The sequence below is a fragment of the Leptodactylus fuscus genome, chromosome 1 (genome assembly GCF_031893055.1).
Source record: "Leptodactylus fuscus isolate aLepFus1 chromosome 1, aLepFus1.hap2, whole genome shotgun sequence".
NCBI lineage: Eukaryota > Metazoa > Chordata > Amphibia > Anura > Leptodactylidae > Leptodactylus > Leptodactylus fuscus.
The window spans coordinates 301,638,868-301,656,641 of NC_134265.1; positions in this window are offsets into that span (position 1 = coordinate 301,638,868).

Genomic DNA, 17,774 nt, shown 5'->3' on the forward strand with positions numbered 1-17,774 from the left:
TATTCAAAATACTCGTACTCGAACGTATTTGAATGGAAAAGTTCGATGCAGAACCAGCATTGACTGGCCGAATGCTATACAGTCGGCCAATCAACGCTGGCTCTTCTCCTACCTTTAGAAGTCTTCTCCGTGCAGCTTCCCCGCGGCATCTTCCGGCTCTTCATTCACTCTTCCAGGCATCGGGCCTGGGCAGAGCCGACTGCGCATGCCCGCTTGTAGTGCGGACATGCCAGCGGTTTCCCTATAGGTATAATGGAAGCAGAAAGTCCACCGTGGAAACCTCTGCGGTCTTTCTGTGGATAGCTCTGCGGGAAAAACCGTGGTGTGTTGCTGCCACGATTTTTCCCGCAATGCTTTTTTGCTGTGGCCCGATACATGGAGCCTCAGCCATAATTATTCAATAATTGTACAATAAAAAGTTATAGCACAAAATTCTTTATCTATGCTTGTTGAATGAATTGTTAGCATGCTAATCTCAGCTGGTTTGCTTTCTTATTTTGCTTTTTTTTCATTTTTATAATAAATAGAGATGAGCGAGTAGTATTCGATCGAGTAGGTATTCGATCGAATATTACGGTATTCAAAATACTCGTACTCGAACGTATTTGAATGGAAAAGTTCGATGCAGAACCAGCATTGACTGGCCGAATGCTATACAGTCGGCCAATCAACGCTGGCTCTTCTCCTACCTTTAGAAGTCTTCTCCGTGCAGCTTCCCCGCGGCATCTTCCGGCTCTTCATTCACTCTTCCAGGCATCGGGCCTGGGCAGAGCCGACTGCGCATGCCCGCTTGTAGTGCGGACATGCGCAGTCGGCTCTGCCCAGGCCCGATGCCTGGCAGAGTGAATGAAGAGCCGGAAGATGCCGCGGGGATGCTGCACGGAGAAGACTTCTCGGATGATCCAGCCCGACCCTCACTCATGGACTTGGTAAGTATAATTTGATCGAATGTTGCCTACCCCTGAAACGAACATTTTCCCCCCATAGACTATAATAGGGTTTGATATTTGATTCGAGTAGTTGAATATTGAGGGGCTACTCGAAACAAATACCGAATCTCGAACATTTTACTGTTCGCTCATCTCTAATAATAAACTCTTTCAATTAAAATAAAGAGATGCTGATATGTGGGGGCTTTTTGTTTGTTTTCCAGTTGCCTAAGACAGATGCTAAATTGATACACACAAAAATCTTTCCGTCATCTTCATCATACTAAGAAATGAGAACATACACAGACAGTACCCATCCTATCAGTATATAAAGAGACGTAATTATGCGCACCAAAGTAATATATTACATTACTTCTATTTAATATTATCAGCCTGGTTCAGTGAACTCCTGAATCATATGATACATTCGTACCATTTTTAGATCAGTCTGATGTAAGACAATTCGCCTAAGCAAGACACAGTGTGAAGGATTATCTGTTCAAGTGGATGCAGAAATGTGTTTTAGAAGCTGAATGAAATCTATGTAAACCCATCATTATCCTAAAAATATAATTCTTTGAACACTTTTTGGGTCATGTATAAAACATTTTCAAAGGGGTCAGTGAACCACAGCGGAAAGAGGCATCAGACGTATTCCATATTTGAAAACATTGCACTTTTCTTGAGGATTAGGTCGGAAAATCAATTAGATAATTATTTGGCTTCCCCGCATCTATACTGATCAGTTTCCTAACTCAGCTCAAAATTTTGTCTGAGGAACTATATGTTTTTATCCACTAATGAGGAGCTAGGATTTCTGGCAAAAAAAACAAAAGCAACTTTGTGGCGGTGGATTTTGCGATGATGGAAATTCAGCAGCAAATTGTTGCGTTACGGAAAAGAAAAGTTTGTTTGTTTTTTTTTTTGGCTCATTTTAGAGTACATCTCAACATTGCAGAAAAATAGCTTTTTTTGTTGCAGATTTTGCTGTTGTTTTTTTTTTTTTTTTTTTTGTAAGCCAAATCCAGTAGTGGTTACAAAGGAAATGGGGAATATATAGGAAGTTCTTATACTTCTACCTTCTGCTCAATCCACTCCTGGCCTTGGCTGAAAAAAGTAGATTTTCCGCAATGTGGGGCCTCAACCCCACCAAAGTGAATTATATTTTATTTAATCCAATCCACAGAAAAAAAAGATTGTAGAAAACCCAAACCCACTGTGCTGTGTTTTTTTGTTTGTTTGTTTTTTTGGGGGGAGGGGTTGTTTATGGTATACTGAATTTTGGACAGTCTTTCTTCCCAAACATCTTAAACAGTCTGAATGGTGTTTTATAAAAAAAATAAATAAATAAATTACTTTACTCCAGTCCTTGTAGTCCAATGCCTGGACTTCGTGCAGAATGTTAGTCTTTCCTTTATACTTTTCTTAGAGAAAAGAAGCTGGAAGGATGATTAGAGAAGAAAAGTTGAAGACTACCAACAATGCTGTGTCATGCTAACCAAAAAGCATCCCAAGACCCTTCATATTTGGGGTTACTTTTCATCCAAAGGAGAGAGAAAAGTAATAAACATAACTTTTAATAATTCAAAGCAAAGAATTCCAGTGTCGACCAGGCAATGTTTGAATGAAATAGAACTTTTTTTTTCTTTCCATAAAATAGTTACATAGTAACCACAGGGAGTTGATTAGAGATGTAGTGACATAGTACGGCTACGTGTTTCGGAACACGGTAAGTTCCTTCCTCATGGCATACCCAACACTCCTCAAGATGACTTATAAAACACAATCAATTGAACTGCCCCTCCTATAAAATTAACCCCTAAGGGTAAGTATGAACAATACAACTTAAATAACAGTATCATAATTTTGTGTATAAACGACGTCAATGTGAACAAAAGAAAAAGAATTATATGATATATCAGCACATAGTGTATCATAAAAGGACATATTCTATATAATAAAAAAAAACTTTATCTCACAAATAACACTGTGCATGTAATTGAGATTAAACAATTTGTGTGTTCTTATTGCTGCATTCTCAATAAAGGTCATATTGTATTCTGTCTTTTGGTAATAAATCTATTGTTTTTTTTTTATTATTTATTTGACCATAAATTGAATTTTATAAATATATATTCTAAAATTCAACAACTTTTAATAATGTTCTAGTAAAATCTATCAATATAAAACCTTGTCCATCATAAAATAAAGCACCTACAAACTCACGGCCTCAAACATCTCATCTCTTGTATCATAGAAGCAATTTCAACCATAAGTACATTGTATCCCTGGCACACCACTATGGTGCATCCACGCCCTTTGCTTATTTTATTCTCCTGTCCGTACTTCTTTCCCCAATTTGGTACCATAATTACTGGTTTGAAAACTAGGAGGATATTTACGGTATAGCAGGGGTGAAGAAGCCACACAGTATACCGGTCTCCCTCTGCACGTTAGGATATGATTATTTTGTGATACATGTCACATGTTTCAATCATATAGTGTTATTTTGGGACTCAATATATTGATATGAGGCACAAACCCCTCTGTTTTTGTTAGCAATCTCCTATGCACTTTACCGTCGACTATCCTTTCTTTGACAATAGGGGTATCCAGGGTTTTGTCTATATCAAGGTCTGATTCCAGTCTGGTTCATTCCCTATCTAGGGCGGTGGCCCCGAGATAGGAATTGAGGACACTACAGGCATTTTATTTTTATTTTTTATTTATTTTTTGTAGATTGTGAGCCCCATACAGGGATCGCAATGTACTTTTTTTTTTTTCCTATCAGTATGTCTTTATAGAATGGGAGGAAATCCATGCAAACACGGGGAGAACACACAAACTCCTTGAAGATGTTGCTCTTGGTGGGATTCAAACCCAGGACTCCAGCACTGCAAGGCTGCAGTGCTAACCACTGAGCCGTGTTGCCCCGCACTACAGGCATTTGTGATAGGGCAAGAGTAGGGCAAGAATTTTATCCTCCCACCGTTTTTTATTTTTACCACTGTAGTTCAACGACATGCCTGGCCTCCCTGATTTGACATCTCCAGCAGGATCAAAACAGCCCCAGTTGACGCTTGGATGAACATTTCTACACAAGAGGGAGACGGTAAGACACAACTACCATTACTTATTATTTGGCTCCTTGTGTTGGGTATTTAAGGTTGAAATTGTTCCTATGACATAGAAGATGTGAGCTGTTCTTTTTGAGCCAGTGAGTTTGTAGTTGATCTATTTTATGATTGACAATTTTTTATATTGCTAATTTTTACTAGAACATTATTGAAAGTTATATTTTCTTACTTTAATTTGGTGGTTTGTGTATATTGGTGGTTGCATTGATAACCAAAGGCTCATGTCTTACAAAATAAGGATCAACACTGTAAATATTGAGTCTTTGCATAAACTAGATACATTAGTTCATCTTAAAATAGTAGTATTGCTATTGTTATATATAAAATCACAACATTTTATCTTTTATTTAGGAATGTTATAATTGTATTGAAAAACATTTCAAATGATTTATGACCCTTAAAATTGATTTTCTGTTACTTTAAAAAATTGGCAGATACAATTATGTCTTCCCAAGCCATTCATGTCCTTTAATGAAAAAGACTAGTATGAAATAACATGAAAAGTGGGAGTTTTTTAGGCTTTTTATTCAAACAAAAGTAAAGTACGTATATGTTATTTGCTTATAATAGTGTAGTCTAGGCAGAATAGTTTCTAGTGGGAACATAAATAGAGATAAAAACTATCAGTGCTGCTATAGAGTTAACTGAAAGGTCTAGAACATCTGTAGCCTTTTCATGTATTACAGACAGAAGATGTATATACTGTAGAGCAAAGTCTACATATATTCAAGGTATCCATCTTTACAATGAGACGAGGGAATAATAAATAATAGAATTGTACCTCCTGTCTGCCCAAACAAGATACAAGCGGAGATTAATGATAATACAATGAAATATTGTTACCTCCATATATTAAGCTCTTAATTGATTTTATGCAATTTATGAAGAACCTTGGAGCTTGTATACATAGCTCTGCTTTTACAATGGAGCACAAAATTAGAATTCCCTTTCTGTAAACTAGAAAGTATATTTCTACTGTAGCAAAGTAAGAGCAATGCTTCACATTAGCATAAAATTGCTTTTATTTGTTTGGTTTCTGAAAGGTAAATTATAGTATAGCATCACTTTCTCTACATTAAAAAGGCAGCTACGTTTTAATATGCGGCAAATGGATCAATATAAGCCTTTCTTTATGTTTTATTTAAACTGCTAATGGACTATGTGCAAGGTTTGGGTAATTTACTTACTTATGAAGCATTTTGGTTACAAAATGATTCTTCCTAAATATAATCTTATAACAAGCAACTTCTTTCTTAAAGAATCTGTATCTTTCCACTTCTTTAAACTGTCTGTCAATGCCCTCACCCAGGGCTGAGCGATAGTCTATAAGTCATCTTATATGAAAAATTAACATGACATGAAATATTTATGAATATTAATGCATATGTTAATATAAGGAAAGCTGTAAAAAAACAATCATAGCCTTTCCAAGTTTCTTAAGACAGGCGCCGCTGCTAATGATATCCATTATCTCTCAAGGGATATACAGGTGTAGTGTTTTGATCCTTGAACATTAGTTGATCCTTTGGTCGAGTGCTGTTATTTTTTCTTATCTTTCCAATGCACAATTCCAAGTATATATATATATATATATATATATATATATATTTCAAAGAAAAATAATTGCAGCAGCACCAGCAAATCTGGGGATTATCCCACAAATTGCACGGCAGAAACCCCTCTCCAGGCAAAAGGGTTTGCAATAGAAAAAACAATCCGGTCTGACAGCAACTTGTATGGATGGAAAATATCCTTTTATTGGAAAAAGCAGTTTTTTGTGTCTATCCAATAGATGTTTGGGGTACCCCCTATCATGGAATTTGGAACACATCTCCTCCACTTTCTGTCAACTATAATTTCATCACTTACTATGCGTTTTACCCTCAGCAGCTGACTCTAGGGCAATGACTCAATCATTTGTTGGGGGTGATTACTTTGGAACAGCGGTCAGTTGGTTTAACAAAAATGTCAGTTTTAAGAGTGTTATTTTCCACATATACTAGGGTATCTAAAAATTGTATTTTTTCTTTTGAATATACCATGGTGAACTCAATGCTGGGCACAACAGCATTGAGTTCAGCAAGAAATGCATGTAAGTCCAATTCTGATCCCACCCAGATGCAAAATATGTCATCTATATACCTAAGCCAGCAATGGACATGATCCCAGTGGGAAGATGTATATACCCATCTCTCCTCCAGGGCTGCCATAAAGATGTTCTCATAAGTCGGGGCCACATACAATGTAAAAGTTTTTTTTTGTTTTTTTTTTGTGAAAGCTTCTATGACAGATCCCATATTTCTCCATGTGGTTCTAATATGACAGATGTGTCAGATAGTGGAGGTTTTTTCCATTGTGGTATGGATCTATGGTATAGACATTGGTGGGGCATTAGTTAAGTGTGCACCATTCCAGGTGATTCCTGCACACACATTTATGTTTTTTTTTTATATGCTGCAGCAACAAGCAGTAGCTGAGCAGGACATGTTACATCCTTTGCTAGATCATATGGTTATAACCATGGTTTGATGCACTATATTGTATATGTTATGTATGTTCATATTTATACCCTGTTTCATGTGATTTTAATGAAAATGTATGCTGTATATAGGATTTGGTGATTATAGGAAACTAATGATTGGCCCTCTGTTACAAGGGCAGGGATTGGTGGTTTCTTATATAAATTACATTGGAGTAGATGTGTTTATCTGCACTTGAGAAAGGTCCCAGTGTGGACTGATACATGGTGTACTGCTTTTTCCAATAAAAGGACACTTTCTATCCATACAAGTTGCTGACAGACCGGATTGTTTTATATATGTATATATATATATATATATATATATATATATATATATACAGTATATATATATATATATATATATATATATATATATATATACTGTGTATATATATACTGTATATATATATATATATATATATATATATATATATATATATATATAAAATTGTGGGGAAGTTAGCTCGGTAGAAGCAGTGGTGCGGACCTAAAGAGTCAAGATAGGGACACAAAATATGCAGCAAACTGGTTTATTTCTAAATAAACTGGAAAATAAATAAATCTTCACTTCAGGCCAAACAATATAATATCTTATACACTAGAGTTCCACCATTAAACTCAAAAACTGATTCTAAAATATAACTTTTAATTAAACTAATTAAAATCCAAATATGGAAACAGTGGTCAATCCTAACAAAGACATAAAAAATCAAGTACTCGATACCTATGTTATATGTGGTTTATCTGGTTTAAATAGCTTCTGGTCAGCAATGAGAATAGTGAGCACTTGTTGCCTAGCAATCTGCCACAGACTTCAGGAAGATACAGGGATACAGAAGGACGTAGCTCTAATGACCTTTTAGTAACTAGGAAAATAACAACAGTATAGCAAGATATAGCAATAAGACGTGATAAGGAATAAGAGTGTTCTGTGTGACAGTTACAAAGGAGGTGCAAAGGACAAGATTGGGTCAAGAAGATCCTGGTTCTAGTTAGGATAATTTGTTTCTTTGCCCTTTGCTCTCGCTACACTACAGAACTGTCAAGAGGGGGCAGTGCAATGAGGTTTGGGACTAATTCAGAAGTGCAGTTATTTTTTGTGTGCAGTCAGGTCACAACAGGAAGATTAGCCCATTCCCAACATCCACCATACATGTAAGTTAGCACTTTAAGCATTTGTGACCAAGGCATCTAAAAACCAAAGGCAGTGGAGATTCCATATTTGCTGGATTGTTAACCCTTCTCCCCCCAACCAGTGATCCGTTACCATGACAGCTGTGAGAATATTGAAGGCTCCAAGGCCTAACATTACTACACTGTACCATAGAAGCGAATGAATTTCACAATACACTGCAATCACCCATAGACACATCCAGTGTAGTCAGAAAACATATTTATTGATTACACATTTAGTGCTGACCTGACACTTCAATCCTACGAGGTCTGAGGAAGGTGCCAGCCAATAAATACATTTGTACTGTACACTTGTACTGTAGTGTGGGCATGCGCAGTCGGCTCTGCCCAGGCCCGATGCCTGGCAGAGTGAATGAAGAGCCGGAAGACACCGCGGGGACGCTGCAAGGAGAAGACTGCATGGAGGATCCAGCCCGACCCTCACTTGTGGACTTGGTAAGTATAATTTGATCGAATGTTGCCTACCCCTGAAACGAGCATTTTCCCCCCATAGACTATAATAGGGTTCGATATTCGATTCGAGGAGTCGAATATTGAGGGGCTACTCGAAACGAATATCGAACCTCAAACATTTTACTGTTCGTTCATCTCTAATATTGAACAATCTAACCCTTTGACCACTACAGTCCATCACGGCATCAACTGTGGTACCACCAAGGCCAGTAATTGTATGCAAGTCTAAAAATGTTGAAATGTTGAAGGAACAGACTTCCATTTGTGATGAATACCTATCTTACTATAGAAATTCTAATTGACAAGTTGTAATACACTTTCAGATCATCTGGTGTGCCTTGTATGTATGTGTTCAAAAATACAGTACATCTGCACTATAGTAACAGACAAGGCAATAGGCAAGTTAAACATATAATATTTACTCCTAACATATCCAGACAATGATTAGAAATTCCAATTGAGTCATGAAAAAATGTACAATGAGAGGCAAACGCCATGCACCATTGCACACCTAATATTCAATGGCAGAAAGATGATAAAATAGAGATAATGTAAGTGGATGTCAGACGTTCACCGTACAAGGAGAAAGGTCACATAACCGAACATCTGTTATGTTTCAATTCTATTAGGAAGATCAAATTCTCAACAAAACTTTAGGGAATACAGACTAACATAATTGTTATCAAGTTCATGATTTGTCCGAAAAAAATAACAAATGTACATGTATCCTATGTACATTATTGCTGATAATAAAATATGCAAACAAATACATATAATAAAAGCAAACATTTCTAGAAATATAAGACCCCTGGAATGCAATCTCTCCAAAATGGAACACAGTATATTTATAATTTTACAATGATTTTTGCTCTTTAGATGTCTCAAAACAACAACTCAATGGGGGGAACTAAACCTTATTCCCCAGAATTCTGTCTAAACCTGCACCAGAATTAAGACTCCAACACATATACTAACGGTTTATGTCTCTATCAGTACAGAAATGCCATACTCTCGCCAGTTTATAAAATACATCAAAAAAGGGGTTTGGGGTCTTGCATAAACTAATAGACTTGTGATTATTAGGTACAAAATCACACTGTAAAATAGACCACTTCTAAACTAGTGTAGGATGCTCAATTATTTAAGTGCATCTGATTTTCTGTTACCTTGTGATGCAAAATAAAATCTTGCAGTTTTCAATAGTGTTGACAAATTTAAAACTGCATAATACAGTGTTCACACTTGTGCTGCTGTCCTTTTCTTTGCACGGACACAACGTTTTGCATGTCTGATATTATTCACCAAAATGACAACTTAATAGCACCTCATATGAATATCTGTCATGGAGGTAAGGTGTCAAAGATATAATTTCTGGGTATCAATGTGGTATACCCTGGACCCCAGGATGGCAACTAAGATAAAAAGATTCTCCAAAGGGAGATTATGTGGATCTTCAGGTTGGTCACTATTAGCCCTAGGGGTCTAAGTGATCATTTCCAATCTGACTGCTTTCTATAATACCTAAAAAGAGATAAGAGAAAAGCCAGCAGCTTTTTTTTCAATAGAAACTCACTCCAAGTTCGACGTGACAGACCACCATTGGTCCCCTTAGTGACCCATGATGTACTATTACTTCATGGGCGCTAGGTAATACTACATTATGGAGCGCTCGCCCGCTCACTAGCTGAGCGGGCGAAATCGGAAGCGGGTGAGAGCTGTTACCGACACCTCTCACCCTTTTCCATAACCTTCGGTCGGTGCTTTCACCGATCGAAGGTTTTAACCCCTTGATTGCCATGATCAAACATGATGACAGCAAAGAAGCGGTTTCCCGGCGTTCCTGTCCCACCCGGCACCCCCCGCGGCAAGATCGGGGGTGCCGGTATGTCTACTATGTAGCCTGGGGTCTGTCCAGTGACCCCAGGCTGCCCTGAGCCCCTGTTACCTGGTTGATCCTGCCAGGACCTTCTGATGTCCAGCCTGACTTCCTGTGATGCAGTGTGAGACACGTTCAGCCTGTGTGTAACAGAGCATAATACAGGATTAGTGATGGAATCATCACTGATCCAAGTGTCCCATAGGGACACATGAAAAAGTAAAAAAAAAAAAAAAATGGAAAAAAATAGTGTTTTAAAACAATTAATAAAGTTATAAAGCCCACAAAATGCATTTCTTTCTATAGAAAATGAATTATATAAAAAAAACCTAAAAATTAATGAAAACAATGCATATTTGGTATCGCTGCGTCCGTAACAATCTGTACAATAAAACTGAAGCAATATTTAATGTATATGGTGAGCGGCGGAAAAAAAAACAAAAAAAACACACCAGAAGTAGTGATTTTTCGCCATCTCACATTACAAAATATGCTCTAAAAAGTGATCAAAAAGTCATATGCACCTCACAACAGTACCAATAAAAAGCGCAGGTTGTCCCGCAAAAAAATAAGTATCAACCAACACTGTCAAATGAAAAATAAAAATGTTACGCCTCTCAGAAGATGGCGATGCAAAAATCACTGATTTATGTCCCCAAATGTGTTTTTGTTCTGCAGAATTAGTATCACATAAAAAAATAATATAAATGAGATATTGCCGTAACCGTACCGACAGCAAAAATAAAGGGAACATGTTACTTATACTGTACTCTGCAAGGCAAAAAATGTAAAAAGTAAAACGCAATACCGGAATTGATTTTTTTTTTTTTTTTTTTTTTAATCCAGCAAAAAAGAGTTAATAAAATGTATTCAGTAAGTTTAAGGGGTTTCCATTGTTTTGGTTCTTTAGGGACTCTGCAAATGAGATATGGTGCATTAAAAGTATTCCAGCACAATCTGCTTTTCATACCCCCAGTATCCGTCCTTCCCTTTCGTGCACTGCCGTCTGCCCAAAAATCAGTTTACACCCACATGTGGGGTATTTCTGTGCACGGGAAAAATTGCATAACAAAATGTGAGATGCATTTTCTCATTTAACCTTTTGTAAATGCGTTAATTTTAGGTATAAATGAATGTATTAGTGAAAAAAAAATGAAATGTCTAAATTTCACCTCCATATTATTTTTATTCTTATGAAATGCTTAAAGGGTAAACAAACATCCCAAATGCTGTTTTGAACTATTTGAAGGGTGCAATTTTGAGAATGGGGTGATTTATGGGGGTTTCTATTATACAGGCCTTTATAATTCCTTTCAGAACTGAAGTCGTCCCTAAAAAATTAGTTTTGGGAATTTTCTTGTAAATCTGGAAAATCGCTGTTACACTTGTAAAGCCTTGTAATGTCCAAAATAAATTAAAAGACAATCAAATGATGATGCCAATATAAAGTAGAGATATAGTAGATAATATTTATTCATGTATTTGGGTAGTATGACTATCTGCCTGAAAAGCAGAGAATTTCACATTTTGAAATTTGCAATTTTTTTCAAATTTCCATCAAATTTCCTATTTTTTTTATAAGTAAATACAAAAATATTGATTAGTGTTTACCACTAACATGAAGTATAATGTGTTACAAGAAAACAATCTCAAAATCATTGTGTAAGTTAAAGTGGCTCAAAGTTATTGCCATTTAAAGTAACACATGTCAGTTTTGAAAAAAGAGGCCTGGTCCTTAACACACTTTTGGTCTGTGTCTCTAAGGGGTTAAGTTGAGACATTTCCCCACCAAATTAAGCTCAGAATTTCCTTTTGTAATTTAGTAAAGTAGCCTTTGGACAGGGCAATAATAATTAAACGTATGAAGGATGTAAACGATAATATGTAATGTCAACATTTTAATGAGTTGCAGGAAGGGAAGTGGCTAAGTGACTGAGAAAATTGAGACCCATTCAAGACCCATCTTCAATGATCTTACTGAGGGAAGGAGCTTGTTGGCCAAAATGTCATGATATGTGGGCTCATCCATCCTCCCTTAATATGGTGCAGTCATCCTTATCCCTTTGCACCCCCAAAGTATGAGGATTCTATCCCCATGTTTCACAGTTGGGACAGTGTTCTCATCCTTCTTTCTTATATGACTCTAATATGTGTCATCACCCTTACAATTATTGACTATCACTCTGAATATCTCATCTTTGATTTTTTTTATTTAAATTGTTCACACCGAACAAAAAATGTTGCCTATTCCTGGTGTAGAATATAAAGCTAATATGGGCAATTTAATATGTCCCTTTAAACCAAATGTTTCTAATATACAGGAAAAGTATCCCCAATGGACCCTGTCAAACGCTTTCTCAGCATCTAAAGCAAGAAGTAGAGAAGGTGTCCAAGAGGTCTCCATCAACTTATTGAGATCTAAGAACCTCTGAGTTCTATCCAGGGCCTGACTAGCAGTGACAAAGCCTTCTTGGCTAGAATGGACTAAGTTGGGGACAATTTTACTTTTTTTTTTTTTTTTTGCTAACACCTTGGCGTATGTTTTGATATCACTTCTTAGAAGGAAAAGGCATATTGGACAAAAAGTAGGCAAGGTCCTATATTCCTATATATATTTAATTTTCTTTGAGTTCACCACAGAGGCATGTATAGTAAGGGCTATGGGGTAGCATTTTTAAAATCCCTAGTGACCATGATCCAATGTGTAATCTCTTACATATCAACCTGAGGCATATCTGCATTGTGGTTTTTGCAGAAGTCGGTCATTGTTATCTTGGTTATTTTTTTAATAATAAATATAAGTACTTTAAGTTGTTTATCTGTGTTAAAAAATCATTTTAGATAGGTTATTAGGGCATTTAGAGTAATAAACTTTAGCCACAGTAGAGATTGCCCCATGTGGTGGAAGACCTGGCACTATGTGCAATATAATGAGATCCCATTGTAATCAATTGTGTAATGCTTCATACTGTATACTGCAACTTAGAGGGAGGGGGCGCGTTGCAGTGGAACTGAACAATTGCTACAAGGTTTTTCCAAAAATTACAACTATTGCTGGGGGTCCCAGCAGGAACTCATTGCAAAGGAATCCAACAAACATATTAGGCCACATTTAGTAATCACGTCTAATATTTATGATGTAGCAAATTTCAACATTACAAATACTGTGTTAAAGGCAAAGTGGCGCAGAGTGTTATCGCAACTTTTTCAATAGATTTCTATGACTTATGTTGTCTTTTGTGACAAGATATCACAGCGAGAATCATATCAGTGTATTACTCTGTAAGCCATGCTACCATATTGAGTTAGTTTCCCAATATAAATAATAAATGTGCTGCAAAGACTCCTTTAGGCTAAGGCCCCATGGGCCGGAAACACCGTGCTAAATCGCTGTGGCAACAACCGTGGTATTAACACATCACCGTTCTTCCCACAGCGCTTTGAACAGAAAGTTCACGGAGTTTTTCTCCGTGGACTTTCTGTTACAATTATATCTATGGGAAAGCCGCTGACTTTTCCGTAGATATAATTGACATGCTACAATTTTCAAAACCACAACAGTTTTGGACATCACAGCGTGTCCGCGCTGCAATTTTTTCTGCAAAGTGGGCATGGGATTCGCATGAATCTCATCCACTTTGCAAGTACTGTAAAACGCTGTGATTTTTACCGCAGCATTTCTGCTGCGGCCAAATCATGGCGTGTCTGGCCCATGGGGCCCCGGCCTTAGGCTAAGGCCCACATTGCGGAAACACAGCTTTTTTTTGTTGCAGATTTTGTTGTGGCTTTTTGAGCCAAAGCCAACAATGGCTACAAAAGGAACAGGAAATATAAAGAAGTTCTTATACTTTTCCCTTCTGCTCAATCCACTCCATTCTTTGACTCTAAAAAACGCAACAAAATCTGCAACAAAAAAAGTTTCTTTTCTGCAACGTGGGACCTTAGCCTTAAAGAAACTGCTCATTAAGATAAGTATACAATAAAAGTAAATCTATAGAATTAGGAAGTATCTTATTGCGCTCTTCCGGACTAAGGATTACCTTATAGAGTCCTAAATAATTAGATAGCAACAGATATGAGATCTGCAATAGTAACATACAGCTTTTCCAAAAAAGAGATACAGTATGCAACTAAGACATTTCTCCACAATTCTCCATAAAAGACAATAACTGTTTGATGCATTTTTTTTCTTTTTTGGAATGTTAAGTAAAACACACCCAAAAACTTGTGGTATTATTAAGATAAATGATACAATAACCAATTATTTTGGACAAAGAGAAAAACTTAAAATTTATTGAAAGAAGATGAAATGTGATACTGGGTGTATTGCTACAGTCTTTATTTTTGCGAACACAAACATTTCTGTCAGACACCAAAGTGGTACAAGAGATTATGCAAAACATACATCAAAAAGCAGAACTGTAGGGAAGCAGCACTTAGCACAGAAAACTGACAAAACTGTGAATAACATATAGAGCCACATACTGTGCCCTGCACACAAAAACAGAGCGAATCGTCTCCTACATATACACTTAAAAATGATACACTATACTACTGGAGTAAAATTTTATCTAAAATGAGTTCTAAATGTTTTAATATAAGTAAAGCTATTGTAATAAACATATTTTAATAAAAAGCAGTTCAGCAGAAAATGCCATAAATGTCTCATAGATGGATGAATGGTTTCCCTGAAACCCCATACAGCACTCCAGAGAGAAGCTAAGATAGTGTGTCATTTTAATGGTTCAACAGCTTTTTCGAATTTCCAATACTTACTTTTTTAGCCTTCTGGTATATCAAATACAGTATTTTAGTCCATTAGGAAGTATAGGTTGTTCTACAAAACACAAGCCCTCTAACTACACTATGAACGAAAAAAAAAAGTTATGGCCTTTGGAAGACAAGTAGTAAGAATGTAAACGCAAAAGCGAACAATTGCTGCAATGAGAAGGAGTTCATGAAACTACGTGTATGAAGTTTCTGCAATAAAGACTTAAAAGAATTTGTCCTATGAAGACAATCTTATTTTATGTGGTAGTCAGTTCAGTTTCTTTAACCTCATTGGGGATCCTAGCTTTGTCAGGAGTTTTGGATGCAGAGAATATGATAAATAACTTTTATTCAAACTTTGCATAAGCTCATAGCAGAATGGAACATAATAAAATCTGTAATATATTTCATCAGAGAAAATTGCTTCTTTCTGCATTTATCAGACTCTTTTCCTCTACCCCTGTCAAACTTACATTTACTGAGATCTTTCAGGGGTATCAAACTAAATGTCTCTATAGAAGTCTATGAAGAGGAGAAAGGGAGGAGGGATCAAGTGAAGAGAAAGAAGAGACACTGAATCCAGGACCCCACATGTTGCAAATGTTACGTTTGACCATGGTGGATACACCATGGAAAAAATTGCGGTGTTTTACAGTCACGGCAAGTTGGATGGTATTCTAGCGAATACTGTCACTGATAGGGAATTGCCTAATGAGCCATTCCCCAGTAGCTGCTGTTGAAACCTGGGAGGAAGGGAATGACAGAGACAGTGAGTCCTAAACTCGACCTGGCCCCTGTCCCTACCTATTTGCCTCAAATACCCATGTGCGTTAGAGGACAACTAGGCAACAGTCCCTTCTGTACTCAAGTGTACACAGACCGGACAAAACACACAACACAGAAGAGGAGTCAAAACAGTACCAAATCAAAATCCAAAGAGAAGTCAAAAGCAAAGAAACAGGTCAGTAAATACAAAACAAGAGCAAGGACAAACGTTTAGCAAGGTCAGAGACACAAAAGCCAGAAAACATGTGTGAGCTAATGACTTGTTTATAGGAAATCTAGAACCCTCCCCAGATGTGATTGGTAGATAGGCTGTCATTCACAAAGCACACAAAACTAACCCTAACTGTGCCAACACAAAATGAGTCCAGGCGCAGGTAATCATGAGTAGACATGCCTCCTGTGCTGTACAATGCTGCCAGAGGATGGCACAGAAGTTCAAATTGTTGCGGACATAATAGTCACATTTTTTTTTTAATTAAAGAGTTAATAATCTTCTGACAGGGTAGGGGGGATGTCTTGCAGATTGTACCAGTAAAGAAAGCAAAAGAAAGGATTTATGATACAGAGATTGCCATACATCAAAAGAGATTAAAGTGTTATAAAGAGACTTGCAGGCCCCCTCCCTCAACAGACCCTATAATAGCAAATTCCCTCCACATTTTGCCGAAAAATATGCACACCAAACATGCTGTGATTTCCAAAACCACTGCAGTCAATTATACCTATGGAAACACAGCAGTTTCTCTATAGGTATAATGGAAGCAGAAAGCTTTTTGTGAAAAGTGCTGCGGGAAAAACTGATGTGTTGCTGCCACAGTTTTCCCGCAACGATTTTTTGATGTGGCCCACTACGTGGAGCCTTAGCCTGATGGAGACCCCAAGTTCTTTATTCACTTCAGTATTGTTTAGCAATTCTCTATAATGTCATCCATGTTGTTTCCAAGTGAATGTCTATGGGACATATCATAGCAGCTAATCTTACACCCACTGGCTCATGGACAACTGAGATAAAGCCTGCAGAGGGGCAAATAGTGTAAAAAGGCAGAATGCAGCTCATGTATTGACCAGTAATAGTGTGGCGCCTTATGAATTATACACACATGACAACTTATACTGAAAAGGTTAAGTACGCTTTAATTATAGTAATGTTCTCTGGGTAGCTGCAGTTGCCACTAGGAGCTCATTTTTGCCCCTATTTATGTTATGTAACATTCGATACCTGTGGTAACCCAAACTGACTATATGATCCCTTGGTTCCCAGGTTGCATGTGCATATATTCATGGGCAGCAGTTACAGGGTAACCCCAAGTGGACTTACAGAATAAAGAGAGATAGTATAGATAATGCGGCCACATGATCATGCGCAATGGTGGCAGGTTTGTTGTGATAACACAAAGACAACTTTATTATGTGATTTATTATGTGATTTATCAAAGGCATAATTCAGAAAAATACAACATTGCTAAAGTGGCTAGATTATTTCCTTTTTCCTTCTCAAAAGAAAAAAGTCAACCCAGTGACTAAACACATCTCAAGGGATAGGTATCCTCTAGATAGTGTGTCTAAAAAAATTTTTATTATTATATGGTTGATAGTCAAGTGAATGGGCAACCATGTCATATATGGCTGGGTCAAGTCTGCCATAGTGGGAGCTACATTTAGAAGTTCTCCACTCTGACCTAGAGAGCGTCCCCATGTGGGAGAACCTTCTACATATGCCCTTTTAGGTTCATGACTCTTTAACCCTGAAAGAGCATATGAATATTATAGAATGGTCTCCTTCACATGGGAACCCTCTCTAGGTCGGAATGAACAACCTCTGTATGAAGCTCCCACTATAACGTGTTACCTTTTTGAGACAAACATTTTAATTCTATCCACCAAAAAATGTTAGTCTAGTCTTCGCTCCCCGTTAGTTTCTGCATATCAAAGCCATGCATTAAATTTATATCTAAAATGATACCCTTGATAGTTATTCACTGTAGTATTTATTTCTATACAACCTTCCCCTGCCGTCCACTAGCATTAAGTTAAAAGGAACCAAAAAAATTAAAGAAACTAAAGCTAAACGCTGGTCTATTTAATAAGCAGACATCTTTAGGGATCTG